Below are 21,855 nucleotides of genomic sequence, written 5' to 3' on the forward strand. Positions count from 1 at the left end.
ATATACAGCTGAAGAATACTACATGTCTGAGTCTAAACTGGCATGCAATTAAGGCTAAAAGTACTTTACATTCACATATACAAACAAACAAATTTACCTTCAGAACCAGTGATTTTCAGTTCTAAGATATTTCTGCAAGCAGTTTGACTTTCTGATAGCGAAAGCATTTTAATTTTCTTTTTTACATTTGAAAAAGAAATAAATTATCTTCCCTAGTCACTCAATAGCTGCATCAATTTGTTTTCAGGGCATTGATTAGCATAATTGTGGTGGATTACTTGCATTTGGCACAGAATAGAAATAATTCAGTACTTTTCATCATTAAAGAACTATGCTACATTGTTTCCTCTAGCAATACAATACTAGCATTTTTAAAGACACTTAAATATCCAGTCAGTTTCTCAAAACAAAGCCCAGACTATTTTCCTCTCCTCCGGAATTTTCCGCGACACCAGCGTTCCAAATTCATTCCCAGCAGTTCAGAATAGCTACATCTCATCTTGCCAGCTCCTAGAAGACTAAGAATTCCTCTTCAATTCTCTCCATCCCATAAAATGAACAAGGTCAAATCCAAAAAAGTCCTAGGTATCTAAGACAAGATTTATATCCAGAAGAGGATCAAAATGGTCTTTATGTTTCTTACTAGTTAACCTTAGAAATACATAAAACGTTAGGGGCCCACTCTTTTGTATCATAAAGCACAATGAGGCTTAGAGCCACAAAAATCTCACCTAATATTCTAGATACCTGAAAAGCCCAGAGGAATAATAGTTTTCCCTAGAGACAGAAAGATATGCTTCTGCATGCAGCCAGCTGTCCAGTCTTGACTGACTAATTTACTGCTTGCCTCACAACTTACGTTTGTTTTCAGAATTAAAAAGTAGGAACAAATTTTAGTTCTAGATAAGTGGATACATTCTTTGCTGCCTAAATGAAGTAGCCTGCCTGTAAGCTAGGTCTCTAGCAACTCAGTGGGGATCTACTCTACTTACTTAATGTCTAGATATACATCCAGATTGTGGAAGTGGAAATATTTGAGTATGAAGCCCTTGTATATGAGTCTAGCAGACACAAAATAAGTTACAAGAAAGGAGGCCTTCTAGAGTACTTCTGGAAGTATAACAGAGTATTGCAAGACTCCTGAAGTTGCACTAGAGGTCTGCTTTTAAGCAGCCTGATCTATCACAAAGATCCAAAAAGCTAAATTCTCCTGATAGAATAACTATGTGATAAGCAGAAGGGATCCTTGTTTAAACAGGTTTCATCTTTAATTAATTACTTAAAAATTTACCAAAGCAAAACTTTACAATTCTGGATTTATTTTCCACCTACTTTCTCCCTGAATTCCAGTTCCTATGTTGATTTTCTTAAAGTACTACATGTGTGTTAAAAATTACCTGTCATGTACATACAAGACCATTTACTTTGGGACTCTTACATGTTTAATAAACATGGCCCTGGTTATCATAACTTGTGTTATAACTTGTATTAAAAGGATATCATTATTCAGTTGCCTTCAACTCTAGAAACTAGAGCTGATGATTCCAGAGCTAAAATGGTATTTTGCAAAAGATGTAGAATGTGGTCTCACTTGTCATACTACTGAGATATCCAAACAAAACATGACAGTTGTGCAGTTAATGAATGAAGACACAGCATGTTGTGAACTTAGCATGAAGAACAACACTGTATGTAATTTATTTGCCATAGGGCTTTACTGTCAAAGGATAGTATTCTACCTTTTATAGCAAAAAGAGGTGGGTTTTTTTACTCCTTAGGTTAAAAATTATTAGCACAAGCTGATAAAACATCACTCTTTCTTCAGTACAGTACATTTAATTTTTATGAGTTACAGTGATAAAACATGTTCCCATTCAAGCATTAATTAAAATACTAAAATATTATTTATTTAAAAAATATATATATATATAATTAAATATATTAAATCTGGCACTCAAGTTCTTTGAATTTAATATGACAATTTAAAAAAAAAACACATTTCTAATTACTCAAATGAGCAGCATATGCAAAGTACACCATATGATTATTTTATATTTCTTTTTCTTGCTTGAATATTTCAGTATTATGCAGACTGGATGGCTAATTGTAATTCATGGAATTAGCCATCCAGTCTGCATAATACTGAAATTAGGTAATTTTAAGTCCTTTGTTATTGGATGTGGTACAATGCTCTAAATAATGCACGAGTTTTAAATAGTTCAATTAATTGTCTAAAATATCAGTTGTGTTTAAGGAATCATTACTTAGATAAGAATAGTTTATACATCTTAAAGTTTTAAAGGAATCGTGTCAGATTTTTATTTATTTATTTATTTTTATTTTTTTATTCACAGTAATTATTTTAGGCAAAAGTGTTACATACATTTAATTGTATTGCCACCTGAAATAAATTTAATCCTCTGGAATGTTTCTGTGATTGTTACATCATAATTACATAGATCTAGATTACTTGGATTCTTCAGAAATCTACATTTTGGTGGAAATCTTTACAGTGTGTCTACATTTAATTAGTTAGGTCAGTCACACTGAAACACATAAATACTGCAGTAAAAGAAAGAATGGATACGTCACTTCAAATTCCCATATCACAGCATCAGTGATGTCATGAAGCTATTGAGACTGCTACACATAATTTGCTAAGGTTCAATTTACCAATCATCCAATGAAAGCACTGTTTAACAAGAGTTTGCATTGTTCAGCTGAGTGCTTCCATTTGTGGCCATAAATCATGACAACAGGAGGAAAAGCAAAGATTCCAATGAACCACATTGAATCCTGAGATTTGAGAAGGAGTTATATTGTGCCCTGGCTCTCCTCAGACAGCTAAAAAGTGATCTATTTCTTAAAATTTCGTGATTAGAGCTGGAGTGATTTATTCCTGCCTTCTAATGTGAAGGCTTCATTATTCCTTCACATTTGTTACCATAAATGATACAAGGCAAAAGGCTTGATCAGAGTCTGAGACCATGATCAAGAATCTGACAGTATGTGGCTACATCAAAGAAACTACACAGCATCCCACAGATTACCACAGGGCTCCATCTGCACAGTCAGCTGTCAGGTCAGGATTTTAGAATGAAATTGTACCATTTAAACTAGCTTCTACCTGTGAAGTAAGATCAAAATCTGAGGACCATTTACTTGGTTTCATGTTTGTTACTGTATTGGACATCACCAGCAGGCACTCACTTGCATACTCTAAACACTAACTGCACTTTTCTCTCCTTGAGGAGGATCGTTTTGATTGTAGGATTATGGTGAAGAATTTTAGCGGGAATTCTGTATGAGAATGATATCAAGAAAATAGTGAAAGTTGTCAAGGGGTAGGGATTCCTTTCTGTATTTTCTTTACATATAAACAGAACAATACAGCAAAAGTCATAACAACTATTATTTTTGAAACACTGATAATGATTCCCATCACTCTTCCAGTTCTTCTGATCATGCAAATGGTTCCCTGCTCTCCACTACAAATATATCATCACAGTTGGTTTGGCTTGTGCTCTCTTCTTAAAACCTTCAGATCTGTTTCATTTCTTGACAACCTCTCACAAGAATACAATCTTCTTCCAGACAAAATATCAAATTCCTTAGCATACACTAGCATATTTCTGTTGTGGTTGTGGCGAGTAATTTAGGATTGGCAACTGAACATATATGCTTGTGATAATTTACGCTTCAAGAAACCAGCAAGCAAAGGTTCTGCAATAAATCTGAAGTAGATTTAAAACTTCAGTTTTAATTCTCTTAGTTTATGTACAGTCCAATTATCACTTCACACAAGCAAGGAAACTTTCAAAAGGCACACGTCTTCTGATGTCTAAAGGTTAAAATACAGAGATCAGTAGGCTCTATCTCACTTTTTTAATGTTGTTTGTTTCCCTTTCTTCTGATTCTCCATGAATTTCCTTCTCTGCATTATTAGGAAAAACAAACAACATGCTATGAAAACACTGAAAACTACAATCACACCATCCCTTAGATTTCTTTCCAGATTCCTCCCACCTTCTGTCATTTATCTGAGTACACACTGATAGATCTTGAGATTATTAGACTTTCTGTCCCTTCATGGGAATTGGCTGTAGCTAATGTTAAACATGAACTGTCAGTTCCAAAAAATCAACTGATTATTTTGACTTTAACTTCAGCTGTGTTTTATTTATATCAGCTTTGCATTCTTTAAATCAATTGTTTTCCTTTTTCCTGATTCTATTCAAAATCACAAGTGCTCTGAGGAGGGTGGGTAATTGAATCTTTCATATGTATTCATGCATACATGTACTATTATTATAATAACCACTAAGAGTTCAGCTATGACTGTGGTCAGCATGGATGCTAAACTATTAAACAGGCTCCTATTTATCAAATGTTTTTTACTGTATTACATTTAAATTACAATAAATTGGAATAAATATGGTTCAGTGATGCAAAAATCACAAGAGTTTACAAAGCTGTTATTTTCTTTGTCTGATTTTTACAATTCACATAATGGTACCCTCATCTTATAACCAGTCTGTCATACTCCGAATTATTGCTTATTCACAACTCTATTATCATATCAGACACATTGCTATTTCTTTTCCCTAAATTTAGGACCCAAAGATAAATTGAAGCTGCATCTGGTGCAGTGATGGTGCTAGGGAAAAACATCTCAACTTCTTCAAAGCCTACAGAGCATAAAATGTGAGAAGGAAGTTCTATGCCATCAGATCCTTATTATTAATCAATAAACCAGAACTAGTATAAAAGAAAGACTGTTAGATAAAGCCGATGATTTTAAAAGTCTATGCATAGATTTCTAATCTAAATCTTTGTTACATATTTCATCTCGATATTATGGTAATGCATAAATGTGTGTACATATGTGTACGCATTTGCATATATGTGTGTGTCTGTGTGTACTATTAAATAATGTTACCTCCTATTTTACAAATAAAGTGAGAGAATATAGATATTAGATATAGATATAAGATATGTCTTCTCATGCCTATCTGTCTGACTGACTATCACAATAGCCAACTTTAATCCAGTATCTTTTAACTGCACACTGGTACTGCTCCATATTTCCAGAACTGACAAATACACAAAATTCCTGCTTACCATGAATAAGCACATAAACAGCATTACGATTTAGAATGGACTGGATTCCAGATCTTGTTGTATGAACACATGATAAATCATAAGCATTTTAACTGGAAGTATATATTGCAAACGCATATTTCATATAAATTTAAGGACATCAGCAAGGGAGGTTTGCTATTCATCTATGTAATATATTTTTCAAAGAACAGTATTGTTCTGACCATAATTTTAGTACTTACCACAGTGTTGCATCTTTGAGAAACCTTCAGAATCCCCCCAAAGGAGACAGCATGCCGTCATTTTAGTTACAGCACAAATGTTGCCTGTTAGAAAGAAATATAAAGTGTTCTTCAGTAAAAGAAGGAAAAAGAGCAGACTTACTAGTCACAGTTAGTGACAAAAAAAAACACTTATGATGTTACCTGCAATATTGATTTTCTAGATTAAATATATAGAGGTAGATAATCAGAAGATACAAATATGATGATAATCTATTGATGTTTGCCATAACAATTACTAGAACTTTTTTTTCTGTGCATATCAATCTCTCGTGCAAAATTTCCTTCAATACTTAAAACCACAGAGGTACTCAATTTAGGGAAAGAAAATTAAGGGAATTACTTTAAGATAAATAAAGAAAAAAAAAAAACTTTTTTACATTATTATTATAAAAATATTTGTTTAAGCATATACTGTAAATGTTCAAATGGAGAGTATTAAATCACGTGACAGTTATTTATTATTTCCTGAAATCATATACTATAGACTTCAGCAGAAAGCATTACGGAAAAATAGCAATAATGCACTTTCTCATCTGATCCTCTATAAGATTTAGATATTTAAGTCTTAGTTGAGCATGGTTTACTTCAAGAATTTCAATTAGTTTACCTGGATTTAACTATCTTTCACAAAAATGTAGTACTGTTTTTTTGTTTGTTTTCTACATAAGTAATGATGACCAGAAAAACACTACACGTGTACCAGACATTTCTTTTTGAATAATCAGTAATTCACAACTGGAGCTTATACTGCAAATGACATTTTAATTGGTAATTTATTTATCAATAAACTATCCATTTAGATATTTAGACAGACTAACTACCAATATTTGCCAATAGTCTCTTCTTGAGGACTACACTGAGATACTGGAATTTAAACTTCAAAACATAACTTTTAAAAAAAGTTACTTCAAATAATTTGCATTTGTTTGAAGACTGCATCAGCTGAAACATCTTCTCACAAAAGTCAGCATAGAAACAGTTATGGCACTGTACATATGCTACTCGTATTGGTTTTTGTTTGAATCTCTTAGTGCACCAAGACACTACATATCATTTATTCATATTTTCACTATCTCGATCAATACAGACAAAAACCTTAAATGAAAACTATAATTGCAAAACAAAAGACAGGTGAAAGCGAGGACATAAAGTAATCCTACTATTCTTACTGCTATTCTATATCAGGTTTTGTACTTAACTTTTGACCACAACAAAGTGTAAATGAAATGCTATTGTCATATACTGCAATCTTAATCACACTGAATAATTGTTGCCTTTTTTTTTTTTTTTTTTTTTTTTAAACTTACTACAGCCAAACCACTCATGGTAAGTGCTATTCATTGGAACAGCTGCAATGAAATTCTCAATCCTATGTAACTAAGATGAGATTACCTCTAGAAGTATGTACCTGTGGTTGGATATCTCAGTCTCTCAGTCTGGTTGGATATTTCAGTCTGAAAAGAACTAATTTAGGAACATGGAGTCAAGTACAATTTTTTATGATTAAAAAATGTGTGAAACATTCCAACTAAACTGTGAAAGTGTCCATCTGGACACTTATCACACAGGAAACCTGGCAGCAGTATACATTTTCATACACACCTTTTGAGGAATCATGTTGAAGCTTAGGGCATTCTTTATTCCAAGCTATGATAATGCCTTAAATCAATCCATATGACAGTGTCATTTCTATTGGAGATTTCACTGCTCATGTAGATTATGCCTCTTATTTATAACTTATCTCCCTAATAGGCAACTGCTCTTTAAAAGAGAACTGCAAATACTGCACTTCTTTTCTACCAGCATGCTCTTGTGGAAGTATATACACACATCAGAAGACTAGTAGTCAAGTTGTAAGATAAAACACGGAAGTTTTCAATGCATATTTCCTTTTTTAGAGTGACATTTTTTCTCTGTATTTGTAACTTCTTTTTTTTTTTTTTTTTAAACAAAAGTCTAATATAAATGCTAAGGGAATTTGACAGTCCTTCTAATCTTACTTCCTGAAGCCTTCCTTGAGAAAAAAAGCTCTATCTCATGGAAAAATAAAATAAAATAAAATAAAATTGTTGTTTGTTGTTTTTTTTTTGTTTTGTTTTGTTTTTTACATGATTGCCTCTCTAGACATCCCCAAAACATCTGATAGCTCTTCACAATATGCAGTTGAAAAGTAAGATTTTTAATTTGTTCTGTGATGCTCAGTTCTATTCATCAGTATAGCTGGACTATGGTAACTCTGGTAGGAGCAGTTACATTCACAACGTGACAAAATATATCATTATAAACAGAGTCTTAGCAGCATTAAATTAATCTTTAAAAGCATCCATTACAATGATTACACATTTTAATCTATTTTATATATTAGTAGGGAACACAGGCATCTCAAATGGTAGAAGACCATTCAAAAATGTGGGCGTTCAGCAATAAATCAAACCACCCACTTTTAGCATGTATTGGGGTAGTGTTGACATACAGATATCTAAGCAATGAGTGATAGTAAATTACTGCCTCCACTTAGAACAAATGTAAGTATCAAGTAGTGAAAAGGTTATGAAATGGATCTTTTACCTTGCTAAATGTGCAGGAATTCTCTCTCTGACCAGACAGAGGAATTCAGGCAAAAAGAAAAATCTCCAGGGAGAGCTGTTTTTTCAACATTAATGAATAGTAACACATCAGAAAAAGACAGGAAATCTCTTGACTACACAGTCTCCCTAAATGATAATATTCCCAGCTGTATTTCTTATCTTCAAGCAGATCAGAAAGATAAAGTAGAACTCGTGCTGCTTCTTTCTTCCTTTCTCTCTCTCCCTAACATCATAGTTTTCTCATGTTCCTCTGCTTCATCTTCTTCTTTAAATAGTTACACTTTTGAAGCTACCTGTGCCTCTGGTCTTGATTTCTGCCTGTCCCATAAGTATCTCCTTGTGGTAGTATACTCAAATAAAGCAGAAAAATACTGACACTCCTCTGAAGCCAGAGGTGAAGGACTGAAACCTCAGCCATAAGCAACTAGAATATCCCACAGAAAAGGTGGGTAGCTTCAGTGATAAGCTACAAAAAAAAGAAAAAAAGAAAGAATAGGAATATATGAATCTGTGCAAGATCTGCAAGACCAGGATAAACCCAAGCAGAGACCAGAGATGAACAAAGTCAGTAGAACAGCCTGACATAAATGACAATCAGAGTCTACTCTTCAGAGAAAAAAGGCTGCTACCAACCACAATACCACAGAATCTGAAAGGATGAGGCCATCACCACAGGATGCTTTCCAGCAAGGAAGAATGAAGCTCTTTATAAAGCACAATGGCATCTAGGAACAAGTGAGGTGAATTTGCAGAGGTACATTTTTCTCAAAATAAAACTGACATTTCTTGAAAAATCTTGCCTTCAAAAGTATTTAGGTACTAATCTTTTCTAATAAGACTGGAAAAATGAAAATTCATTTCTCATGTGAATTACATTTGAATTGCCAAGAGCTACCTGCATCAAAATGAAGATATAATATATGATAAAACAGATTAAAAAATCCTAACCAGAAGAATAAGGGTAAACATCTGAATACACTATAATACATGTTTCACTAGGAAATTTGAAGATTTTTGCAACATTAACAAAAGAAAATCTCACAGCTTAAAGGATAAAAAATATCAGCTTAACATGGCTGCAGACAAGCCTATTAATTAATACTGCAGTTAAGAAGAATAATGAAAGGAAACAGAAAAAAAATGCTGAGGAAAAAACACACACACACACACAAAAAAAAAAAAAATCAACGGCAAAACAAAGCAAAACAAAAACCCCAACCAACTTCCTCTCTCCAATAAAACAAAAGATAGATAGGTAGATAAATAAATAAATAAATAAAAGAAATGCAGGCTGGAAATAATGATGCCAGACAGAGTCTGAATTCTAAAGAAAAAAAAAAAAAAAAGAACACAAGACCAACAACAAAAAATCAGCCTTCTGAAGAATTTGTAAACTGTGCTACTACAAGTCAGGAAGAATTAAACTCGTGAAGCCTGAGCTCAGGACAGTAATACACATAGCAGAATTGCTGATAATGCAAAAGAGTGTGATTTGCTACATTAAGAAATTCTGAATGGTATATGAAATGACAAATCCCCTTTGAGGAACTCCAAGACAGATGGTAGCAATGCCAGCAAAGAACATAAAATATAACAAAAATAAGAGACATAAGAAAGGCTAAGTCTAAGGTCAAAGAGAAGGGAGAGTGCCAGTCCTGTGTCAAAAGAAAAGCTTGATCCCATGTCAAGGAGAAAAGAAAAGCCAAGCCTGAGATTAAGGAGGAGGAGGAAAAGGAGGAAAAGATACAACTAAAGAAGAAAGATAGGAGAAAGGGGGGGGGGAAAGAGAAATCTAGGGGAAAAAAAATGATTAAGGACAAACCGAATGTGGAAGGAGTAGAATCCAAAAAGAGTTTTAAGATCATGCTGAGACACACTGAAAATTAAAGATCAGTTGAAACAGCAAGAGCTCCACATAATAACCCTCAAGCCTGTCAAGGTACAGCTTTCAGAGATAGTAGATAGAGAACCAGATGAACAGAAGACAGAATAATCCACCCAGTGGCACAGAATTCAAATCATCTATTCAGTCCTCACTTCAAGCGCAGTTAAGTCTCCTTGGGCCTTTTAATATCATTTCTGTTTTCTGAAAGTAACAGCAAGAAATGTGCTGAAAGGCACTTAAACAGCTATTACAGTAAGGCTCTTGCTATGCTCAAAGTAATGTTGACTATTTGTGTCACTTCCAAGTTATTACTGGTAAAGCAATTACCCTTGATTAAATCATGTGTGCCTCTCTGTGCATAAGCAAGCTCTGATAAATGTATCTGCCTTTCTCCCTTATGATTTTTTTTTAAGAACCTTGGTAATTCACAAAGAAATTATCTTCCTTCAAATGTTCATAGATAGAAATACATTCCTATATATTAGAAATAATGATTTTCAATCATTGAACAGTATAGTTGTAAGCAACTGAGCTACTTTTCCTTCTTGCTCCCAAAAACATGTAGTGTAAGGTAAGAGAAATTTAAAGACAACAAACAGACTGAAATCAGAATTCCAGCACCTAGGTTTTTCCCAATCTAGCTGGATAAATTTTCATTCCTATACTATCTAAACATTTTCTCTGCAGACAGAACATGCACAGTGAGGCCAACTAAGGAAAATGGAACTACTCCAATTCAATCTTGACAAGCTGGCTGCAGACTCCTAAGTGAGACACCACAGCCTATGCTTTCTGGAAAATGATATAAAGCAGAGTGTTGACTAGCAAAAATATCTCTAAAAGTTCTAAGATTTCCTTATCTAAAAACTGAGCTTTCAAAGTGTTCACACTACCAAATTACAGTTTCATTAAATCAGATTATAGCATCCATTCTACCTACACTGCATGTTTGAAACAAATGTTTGGAGAAAATCTTTTGGCCTGTCACGTCCCCAAGCAAACCCTCAGCCCCCACCTACAGTCCCCTGACAGCCCTCCAAGCCCTGACACCTCTCTGCAGCCACCAGCTCCCGAGAGCCCTGTCCTGCCCCAACATGGACTCACCCACTGGCCCACCTCTGGTCCCCAGGGAAGTGCTTGGTTCTGAGGCTGGTTCCCTCCTCACTGAGTCTGCTGGTGGGGCAGTGGGATGAAATGGGCTGCTATGGCTCCTGAGCCCCCATGGGGAGCCTCTAGTGCTCCTGGCCTCCAGGCCTCAAAGAGCCACCAGCTCCTATGATGCTATGACACAATCACATCAAATTCACAACTGCAAGTAAAATGATCACATATTAAAAAATATCAGATTTAACTACACCCACGTTGTGAAACAAATGCAGCCAACTCCACGAAAACTAGGCAGTTAAAAAAAAAAAAAAAAAAAAGGACAAAAACAAAGAAACAACAAACAAAAAAACAACTCAAATGCTGTAGCAGAATAAATTCACACTATCGGTCAAGAATGGAAACAGCTATTTATCACTGGCTTGTTTTATAGCATTCTGTTACTGAAACTTTCCTTGTTCTCTACTCAAACTTAGTAAAATCTCCACGATAAACCTAAACACCGGATTGCTTAGGCCAGCACTCCAACAGCTTCTCAAAATTACAGACTCCACAGCAACATGAATTTTACTGTTGTCTCCATTACTTCCCAAGAAAGGTCTTCACTTTATTAATATCCTGTAATATTGTATCTTCAGTACTTTTGACATTACTGAGCCACCTCCTTAGCACTTCTTTCTGTAACAAAATTACTACCTCTCACTTGGCATATCTGACACATTTCTTATATTGTGAAAATGTTCTTATCTACATTTCTTTAGAACAGCTGTTGTTAACCATGAGTTTAGTGTACCATTTGTGGCTTTGGATTTAGTCACCGAGGGATCTCGGTGACTAAAAATCTCATCTTTTTTTTTTTTTTTTTTTTTGTTGTTGTTGTTGTTGTTGTTGTTGTTGTTGTTAAGTGCATCAGCTGATTAAATGAGTGATCTTTGCAAGCCTTACTAAAATTTGAGATTACATAACTGAGATCATAACACAAGATTGTCTGTTAAAAACAAGGAATCAAAAATAAAATACAATAAAAATTGCCTTCCAAGTCCAAGTGTTTCCATTGATTTTGAAAGGTTATTTCCTGCTTTACATATAACATAGTAAATAGAAAACCTTTGTGGTGGGTTAGATCTGGCCAGCAGCCAATTCCTCACTCATCTACTCACTCGTTCCCCATCTCCACTGAGAGAGAGAGAAAATACATGAAAAAACTTGTGTATTGAAATAAAGACAGGAAGATTGATTACCAATTACCATCACAGGCAAAACAGATTCAATTTGTGGAAAATGAACTGGGATGGGTGTTTGGTTGTCAGCCAAGGCTAATCCACCATAGTCCTATGACCATATTTGGTTCAGATTGTACAGGGATAATGGACTATCCAAGATTAAATGCAGAAGAGTAGCAAGGCTTTTGCCTTTAAAGTACTATTAATTTTCATATGTTATTTAACAATTCTGCACATAGATAAACTTCCACCTAGAATGTATGCATTATTATTCCATTTCTCTTGGTGTCCTGCAAGTTACAAACACAGCCACATAGACTGATATCTTGCAAATATGACCAAGAATTTAGTCATAAAACCTTAAGCAAACTATAGAGATAAGTGAGACACAGCATAATACAGTATTAAAATTAGCTGGTTGAGGTACTTCAGAAGTTGCTTGCTAAATGCAAGTGAGTCCTATTCAACATTTATTGATGGCTTAGAGCAGAAACAGCGTTTACCATTGACTTTCAGCAAAAGATTACTAAACCCACACGAGTGAGAGAGAAGTGCCAACATGCATCCTCAGATATTTCACTGCAAATCAGTTGCCTTAATTCAGTACATCTACAGTAAGAGTTTAAATTAATGATATTTTGAAACAGACAGTCACTTTTCATTCCACAAATTCAGCTTGGAGCCAAGGTGATGAAGAAAGAATGACAACATCTACATAAACAGATGAAAATGAATTTGCAAAACTGCAAGAAATATATAGAGGTGGTCATCACTGTATCACAGCCTTTGACCATTATACATAATTCCCTATCATTTACTTTGACATTTTCTCTCCTTCTCCATCCCAAGCCCCTTCTTCTTCAAAAGGTATTTAAAAATTTATTTGTTCTAAGTAGTTTTTACTGGAGTAGGAATTATCACCATAAGATAAGGGCTGACATAAACACATCCTTCACAGACCTACATAAAAACCATCAGGTAAGTTACATAAAGCTGTTTAGACTGGTTGAGGCTTAGCATTGATAGCATGCTATAAAATGTAATACACATGGTTCCATTTGCCTTTTTTAAAAAATAGCTTTTCTATTTGTTGAGAGGAAGCAACTAAAATCCATATCATTTAGACAATAGGGAATATGCTTTTTCATTCTTCTTTTTCTCAAAATGATTGATGGAAAAGAATGAACAATGTTATCACAAAAACAGCTAAGGAAAGTGTTGGGAGACAAGAGCACAACAAACACAAAATACAAAAGCAATCCAAAAGGATCATCTTGGAAGAATTTTAAAAAGGCCACTGTGGCAGACAGCATTCAAGTACTGATTAAATAGATTCATCTAGATATTCTTTCTTAATCCAAAATTTACCTGATGGAGCAGATAATCCTGGAAATCATTTCCAGTGCATGGAGGACAAGAAGGCAGTCATAATCAGGCAGCATAGACTCATGCAGAAGTCATAATTGACCAATTTGATAAACTTCTGTGATGAAAAGGCTGGCTTGGTATTCAAGGGAAGAACTATAGATATCGTCTACTTCAGTAAAGTTTCCAGAACTGTCTGCTATATGACCTTTGCAGAGAAACTGATGAAGTATGGGCTGGATACGCAGACAATTAAATGGATGGAAATCTGGATGAATGTCTAAACCAGTAAGACTGGTGCTGGCACACAATCTTCCAGAAGACAGTAACTAGCATTGTATCCCAAGGGTCAGTACTGGGTCTAATCTTGTTCAACATCGTCATCAATGACCTGGATGATGGGGCAGTTTGTACCCTCAACAAATTTCATGACACAGAGCTGGGAGGAGCGTCTAATACACCAGAGGATTGTGCTGATATCCAGAAGGATGTCAGTAGGCTAAAGAAATGAGCCATCAGGAACCTCATTAAATTCAAAAAGGTTAGTGCAGAGGCCTGTACCTGGGGAGGAAATACCCTGGACATCAACACGTGCTGAGTGGCTAGAAACAAGCTTTACAGAAAAAGAAGGAGCAGATGAGATGGAATTTTTGGGACAGAAAAATAAACTATGATCTCCATATTACTGGGAACAGACCTGGAGTGCAGCCTCCCTCAGATAGGCTATTCTATATAAAGATGAATGTGCATGTTTACCTTATGTTTGATTGAACATGACGATTGAACACCCCCAGTCTTAGAACTGAAGATATCATCATCTGATCCTAAGATAGATTTATATCTATCTACTTCTTTCTCCTCTTCTTCATTTTCATATCTACCTGCCTATTTCTTTCTGTACTCTATCCTAGGATTGTACCAACTAGACACACCAATCTTTGTCTTAAGTATGATTCTCACTGTTACTGAATTTGCCCAATTTTGCTGTTTATCATGGTTTTTACTGCTATTATATTTATCAAATTCGTGATTTCATGTACCACTCATTATCATAGAATACAGAGGAATGTATAGTGAATAAATTATTTGATTGTTTAACCTTGTTACAGACCCTGAGTCATTAAAGTAACTAAGTCACAGTGGCCTCATCACTGCATGACTTCGCAGATCTGGGAAATCCCTCACTAAAATAAAAATCGCACACCTCCCTCACAGCCTACCAAGTGGGACAAGACAATAAATTGGCATTATGGACCAGATTTGAAATCAAATTAGGCTTCCACACAATCACTTTTATATAGTCTAGCTGGTCAGAGACCACCTTTGAGGTGGCAACTTTCTCATGTTTGCACTGTTCAGTGTTTTAGAAGATTCAGGAATCTCTGAGTGTTTCAACTTTATTTACACTTGTCCCTACACATGCACTACTAAAGAGGAAAAAACATAAAACAAATGGGATATGTGACTGTTTTTGTGAAACAAATATATCACTCCAGTTTGATGGCAGTGGTTGCAGCTTTTAGTGAGCTGTCAAGGTGTTCAGTGGAGATTTTTGATGAAATTTTACTCTTTCTGTACTTCATCCTTGAAAATTATTCACAAGTTCATGTACTGCCAAAATGCAATGACATGAGTAACTTGTGGTTGTGAAGTTAAGGATATGTTTCACTGGTAAGGGAGGGATTATGGAAGTCTGGTAAAGAGACATGATCAGATTTTTGAATTGAATATCTGATTGCAACTCTGTACATTCCATTTGAAAATTTACAGGTCATGTATTTATATCAGCTGAAAATGGTGTCACAAACATAAGTTGACAATTTTTTTTGCAATCTTAAAACCTATTCTCAAACTCCTTTATCAAATTGGAGAGCATGGCTGCACATTCTTCACTGCTCAGAGCCCTGTGTTCAGCCAATGTATCAAAATGCATACAAATTATTTGCCATCACTTGAGTCAGCACTGTGCAGCACTGCCCTCCCTGTGCCCTGGTTTCACTCTACACAGTATTAATAGTGCACTGACAGTTTGGGTGTTGCTGAGTGATGGGTGCATGCCTGGGGCCACTCCATGATGAAGAGCTGGCAGGGACAAAAGGCAGGCTGCATTGCAAGCTAGACAGCACCCATGGCCCCTGAGCCACAGGTTGGACATGCCTGCTAATCAGAGCCCCTACCCTCAGAGCCTGGGTTGTTTAAGTGGTTTGAGACAAGTCCCTACAAATTCCACAAGACTCTATCAGAAAGGTGGACTTTTCCATGGATAAGGAATTGGCTGGATAGGACCAGTGCACTTTAACACTTTTAATCAACAATCTACACAGTGGGACTGAGTCAGAAAGTCTGCTGATGACATCAAACTGAGTGATGCAGTTGATAATGATAGAAGGAAGGGATGACATTGAACAGACCTTGATAGGCTTGGTAAGAGAGCCTATGGGAATCTAATGAGGTTCAACATGTCCAAAGGCAAGGTGTCATACTTGGGTAAGGGCAATCCCAATTATATATGCAGAGTGGGAGAAGAACTCGTTGAGAGCAGCCCTGCAGAGAAGGACTTGCTTGCCCATTGCTGTCAATGCCTGCAGTAAGTTATATATTATGTTGTTGATTATAGGTCACAACCAAAACAAATTTATGATTGTCCTGGGTCCAGTATCCCACCCTCTTTACAATTATCTGTCTTCCCTGCCCAACTGTTACTTGGAAGAACAGAGATATTCAAGACTAAATTATGAATATGTTGACCTTTTACTACTTTAGTTTCTAAAGTTGAAGAAAGACCAGAGTTGCCTTGAGTAAGTGATTGATCTAAAGGCCTCTGAAATCAATAAAATTTCTTACAAAATCAGCAGACTGAAGAATGCAATCTAAGTACCCATATCTCATAACTGCTGTCTCAAATGAAGCTGTAGCCTTGTACTGACCACATGATTTTGGGAGGAAATTCTGACAGACATAGGTAAATGTACAAAGTGGTTGTTGCTACTGAAAAATTACAGTTTGTATCTAAAAACATAGCTTTGACAATAATAACTATTACAAATTTTCAAATATAGTATTAAAGATAAACATATTTTAGAAGTCTCTCACACAGAAGAAAAACATAGGACAAATTTTACCTCAAGAAGCTGTAGGAATTAACGATAAACCCTAAAAGTTACATAGAGAAACCATGAGAACTCTAAACAAGTTGGTATTTTACATATTATATTGTAGTACTTTGCAAAGACAACACTTCAGGTCACAGAAGCCGAATGTCAGAGGACTTTCTATTTGATCAAAGTGCTCAATATCTACAGGACTGTGCAGTAGTAATTATGTAGCCCTGGTAAGTATATTGAGTCTAGTTATGCATGTAATTTGGAGCTACACACTGCACAGTCCTGCACATAGTTTGTAGATGCACTATTCTGAGTACACACAGTCTCCAGAAACATATACACACAATCAATATTAATATGAAGCTTAATAATAAAGTGAGTTTACATCACACAGCCAAATGACCCAATTTCAAATACTCTGAACATCTAATACTTCAAAATATAGAACTGGTATCAAACCCCAGCAGCAATAAAACCGTTGTATTTTTCAAGCACCAAAAACTATGAATGCTATGTGTTATGCTTCAAAATTAACTGCCTACTTATGAAAAGCTTTTTCACTGTAGTTAAGCATATCAACAAAGATATTCTGCATGCAGTTAACCATTTAAAGTTAGATATATATAGATAAAGTTAAGATATTCAATTAATATGTAATCTACATTGCAAACACAGAAAAGCACTCCAGTTTGCAGTACTTTTTTATTCTATTAATCTTCTTAAGGTGCAATTAAGACCCACATATAAAAAAGTGACAAACGTCTTTGCAATCATTAGCTGATAATAATTCCATAACAAATCCTGCTCAGTATAGCATGGGATGCAAAGACAAAATATTTTTTGTTGTTCCCGGGAGTGTTTCTGTTAATGCTGCTCCTAACTGCATTATTTTGGGAAAGGCCTCACATTTTTTTGCGAATATTCTCTGAAGTTGCAAGTGAAGTTTAGATAGTGAGAAAGAGCTGTATCTAGAGAAAACACAGATCCTCTTCATTTGAATGAGATTCCTGTTATGTAACCACTTTCAAAAATGAAATACAAATTGTTGCTATCTGATTATCTATGCACAGAGAAATTCTGCTTACTGTTTCACTCAAAAATCTAACTAGAATGTATGCCCTCACAAAAACAAACCTCCCTAGCTGGCATTCAAATGACAGATGTTCGCAGAAAATGAACCACTACAGACAGTTGCTTTTTTTTTTTTTTTTTTCCTTCAGAATTTGAGTTTGTATTTATTTCAAATTTATTTTTTAAAAATTACTGCTTTCATGAAAACAACAACAACAACAAAAATCCAACAACCCACAACACTATTCATAAAAGCAATTGAAGATTATCAAGTAGACACATTCAATATTTTGTTTGGTAATAAAACACTCAACAGAAAAAAAAAGATCTGAAGTATATGTATGTTCTTGTTCATAATTTGAAGAGTTTTTATTTGAAAAATAATTTTCTAGTGTGTTTAAATTTATAAAATACATATAACTAAATGTCTTTAGGCCTTTTCATGTGAGAAATATTAACTGTTCTCACTAAATTTAGAGACCTGTGTTGCAAAAGCACTATTTTAGCTACTATTGATTGGTATTGTTTGCACAAATTTAAAACAGAATTGAAGTATTTATCATTAATTAGATTTATAGAATTGAAATATTCATGCTCAACTATGATTATATACAATGAAGTTTGTCTTCTACTTCCAAAATTTCTTACTGCAATTAATACATAACTAAAAGAAGTTTGGGGTTTAAAAACATTCAGGATTGCCTGAAAATGGAAAGTACTGGCTTTGTTACTGCTTTTGAAAGCTCAGACTTTGTGTCTGAAGTGAAATGTATTTAAACAGGAAATTCACATGGGTATTGTCCTTCTAATATTTCCAGCAATTCTACTGTGAACTTAGTCCTCCAAGTGTTCAACATTGCACTTAGCCCCCCCCAGAATGCACATTCACCTCCACTGTTTTCTGTTTAGCAAAAATTGTAAATGACTAAGAGGTGAAAGTTAAAGTTCTTAAGCCTCAACCATCATAAAATGTAAACATTGTAACTATTTCCAAAATATTATTATTAATATTATATATAATATATATTATATATTATATATTATATATAATATATAATTATATTATATATAATAATTATATAATATATATAATATTATATATAATATAATTATTATTATTAATATTATTAAAATAATATTATATTTTATAAAAAATAATAATAATCTTTTAAATTATGCATAACAGAAGACACTATGACAAACCATATTTTCAGCAGTAGGTCTCACAAAAAAATGCACTGGTTGATAACAAACACATCAAAAGCTCTTTTACTGTAGTCAACATAGCTAAGATTATATTTTTCACGTGTAACTAAAACTGCTGAATGAAAAATTTAGATGGAAGAATTAGGCTTCTTGATACCACTAACAACACACATCAAAATGTGTGAAAAACATGCTACCATCAAAAGTTCAAAAAGACCAATAGCCTGATCACACAAGCCTCTAATGTGAAATAACAATCTTATATTAAGGATGGACCCTGTCCTATCAGTGGTGTTCAAGCATATTAACATCCAGAAATCCTACACCTTCATATGGAAAACTGTGTTTGAAAATGACACAGATGGTCAAATACGAAAAACTCTATTGTCATGAAAACTGTAGTCTACTATGTTAAAAGGAGACTTGTATCTTTACATAAACAGAAATAATGATAAAGAAAGAATGTAAGGTGTTTCTGCCACAATTGTTGCACCAGAAATAACATGGGTAACTCAGGCAAGATCTTAGAGCAGCAACGCCAACCACATATAATCTCTTAAACAATGTCAGTGGTTCAAGATCAAATTTATATTCACTGACTAGAATTTATCTTAACAAAGCATTACTTGAAAACATTGATAACAAGTGTTTTTTCTTGTTCTCCAAAAAAACTGCAATGAGAGTCTAAGATTAGCTAGTTTCAACCCAGCTGTCTAAAGCTTTGAAAGGAAACCTCTGTGGTAGGGGAGATGAAGCATTCCATATGGAGAACCAAGCAAGATCTCTCTGCAAACACTTTTATTATATTATATTATTGAATATACTCTTAATGATCCTACGGGGGGTTTAATCTGCTGAGTAGTATCTATTCTGGAGGAAAGATAACAACTATTAGACTTAATACATGGACCTAAAAATATATTTCTTCCTAGCTCTCCTAGTTTGTGCAATATATCCAGTATGTACTTCACAAAAGTTAAGACACTCTTATTACTTTGGAGATACTGAACACTGATACAGTTCACAATGGGAAATGCTGTGAAAGCCCTGCTGGAATCTTTCATCCACTACTAATCACTGAATGAGGCATATGGTAAAAGAAATTGCTGGGGAGATAATGTTTAAAAAAAAATAATAATTGGTTGGTTGGTGGATTTTTCTTTCTTTTTTTTTTTTTTTTTTTCTGTCTTCATGACAGAAGAGTTCACCATCTATACAGTAGTCATTTCTCAGCTTCCTCAGTTCCTAACAGCCAACCCCTAAGAGTAAGTAGTCTGATGTATCCAGACACGGAACAACCCATCTCATGATCTGAGAGTAGTTACCTGGACTGTTAAGAAACATCTACATTACTTAGTGTATAGCCTTTTCTTGAAAAGAAAAAAAAAAAAAACAGACTTCGAGATGTGAGGGAAAAATAAAATTAAAAAAAAAAAAAAAATCAGCCATCAAACAAATGAACAAAAAAATCTCTGCTACCACTGGGCTTAGTTTGGGAGACTGACTCAGATGGTATCCAGCTCCAGAAATTCTGTAGGCATTGCTTTTTTTTGCCATTACAAAAACCAAGAGCATCAAGGATAACTGTACTCCCTGCAGTGCTACCTTAGTATCTTAACGAATTTAGCCATCTGAACCTACAACATCATTCCTCAAAGTACAGCCTTCGGAACAGAGCATTTCTGGGAATAGTACCAAGATCTGACAGCAATCCCTGTATGTAGTGTTATTGCCTGTGGCTAAATTTTGTATTTTGGAATACCTTGAGGCATTGGGTAATGTGGGTATGGGGCAATTTTGTGATGATTTAAAAAGTCAGAGTGCAAATAAATGCTAAATATTGTCTTAGGAAGAGAGGAATCCTTCCTTCCTAAGGATACATTATGAAACACTAGAAGTTGTAAGCGAACACAAAATTGCCACACATTTTTAAACAATGAAAAAACAAGGATAGGCTCTAATTATTTGAATAACTATGCTATGCCACTGTCTGGAGTAAACTCAATGAATTCCCTCCATTTCTTTTTCTTTTTCTTTTTTTTTTTTTTTTTTTTTTTTTTTTTTCTTTTTCTTTTTTTTGTTTGTTTCCCTGATTTCTGATTTTAGTCTTAGGTGGTCTAACAAGGTGTTTTGATTCTTGAATACAGTTATGGCATATTTTGCCTTGTGTACTCTAGCACTCAGCAATATGAATAGTGTGTAATTTGCAGATCTGTAAGCTTCCCCTAAGCCACCGAGGCCACTCTGTTTTCCAGAGCCTGCACAGCATTATTTTTCTCTTGCTATTCCCATGTTCTAGGTATCATGTTTCTCACCTCACAGTCTTGCAGCCACAAATCCCATTAATTTTGTAACAGTTGGTGACTGTGGAAAACAGCTACTGCTGGAGTCAGAATTGTGCCTCTTTTGTCTATCCTCCCAACTTCATCTTTCCTTATCTTTTGTTTTGTACACTCCAGTTTATAACAGATAAATTGAAAATGTAGTGCACTGCAAATTAGATGATGGCAATTTGAATTATTAATAATTATTATCCAATAATAAAGCTTGCAACTCTTGAACCTACAGATTATTGTACTTTAATCAGTAGTAATAGCATCAAAAAAGCAAGTTCCTACTTAAATTTTTCACATGGTTTAGAATAGGCAGTGCTAAGAAGTAAGTATGGCAAAAGAATACTCCTCATTTTCATTTTTCTGCTTGCTGCAACAGAGAAGATCCTCCCAGGGTAAAAAGCTCTTCAGAGACCCCTTGCCATTGCCACCACTTTTCCAGGCCTGATACATGTGAGAGTCTGCTCTCTTCCCCTGCCTCCCCTCCCCACCACAAAACTGCAAATTTGTGCATTTCTGAGGGAGGAATGGTGAGTATTTCTGTGTTTATTTTTGTGCTGGTTTTTTTTTTTTTTTTTTCCCCTACTTTTTT

The 21,855-nt window shown here is 34.7% G+C and overlaps 1 protein-coding gene across 5 annotated transcripts in view; it reads right to left on the bottom strand.

The window, feature by feature from the left end:
- NLGN4X (neuroligin 4 X-linked) overlaps nucleotides 1–21,855 on the bottom strand; it is a 154,533-nt gene that overhangs the window by 122,094 nt on the left and 10,584 nt on the right. For 3 of the 5 annotated variants that reach the window (XM_042868190.1, XM_042868186.1, XM_042868188.1), the window contains exon 2: nucleotides 5,343–5,426. The gene's annotated coding sequence lies outside the window, so the exon portion shown is untranslated. Of the gene's footprint in view, nucleotides 1–5,342; nucleotides 5,427–6,792; nucleotides 6,849–7,952; nucleotides 8,028–10,961; nucleotides 11,024–21,855 lie in introns of those variants that run through there. The other 2 variants (XM_042868187.1, XM_042868189.1) reach the window with 2 other exon arrangements.

Source organism: Lagopus leucura, unplaced genomic scaffold (genome assembly GCF_019238085.1).
Source record: "Lagopus leucura isolate 7727_CA_CO unplaced genomic scaffold, USGS_WTPT01 Super-Scaffold_100001, whole genome shotgun sequence".
In the NCBI taxonomy this organism is placed as follows: domain Eukaryota; kingdom Metazoa; phylum Chordata; class Aves; order Galliformes; family Phasianidae; genus Lagopus; species Lagopus leucura.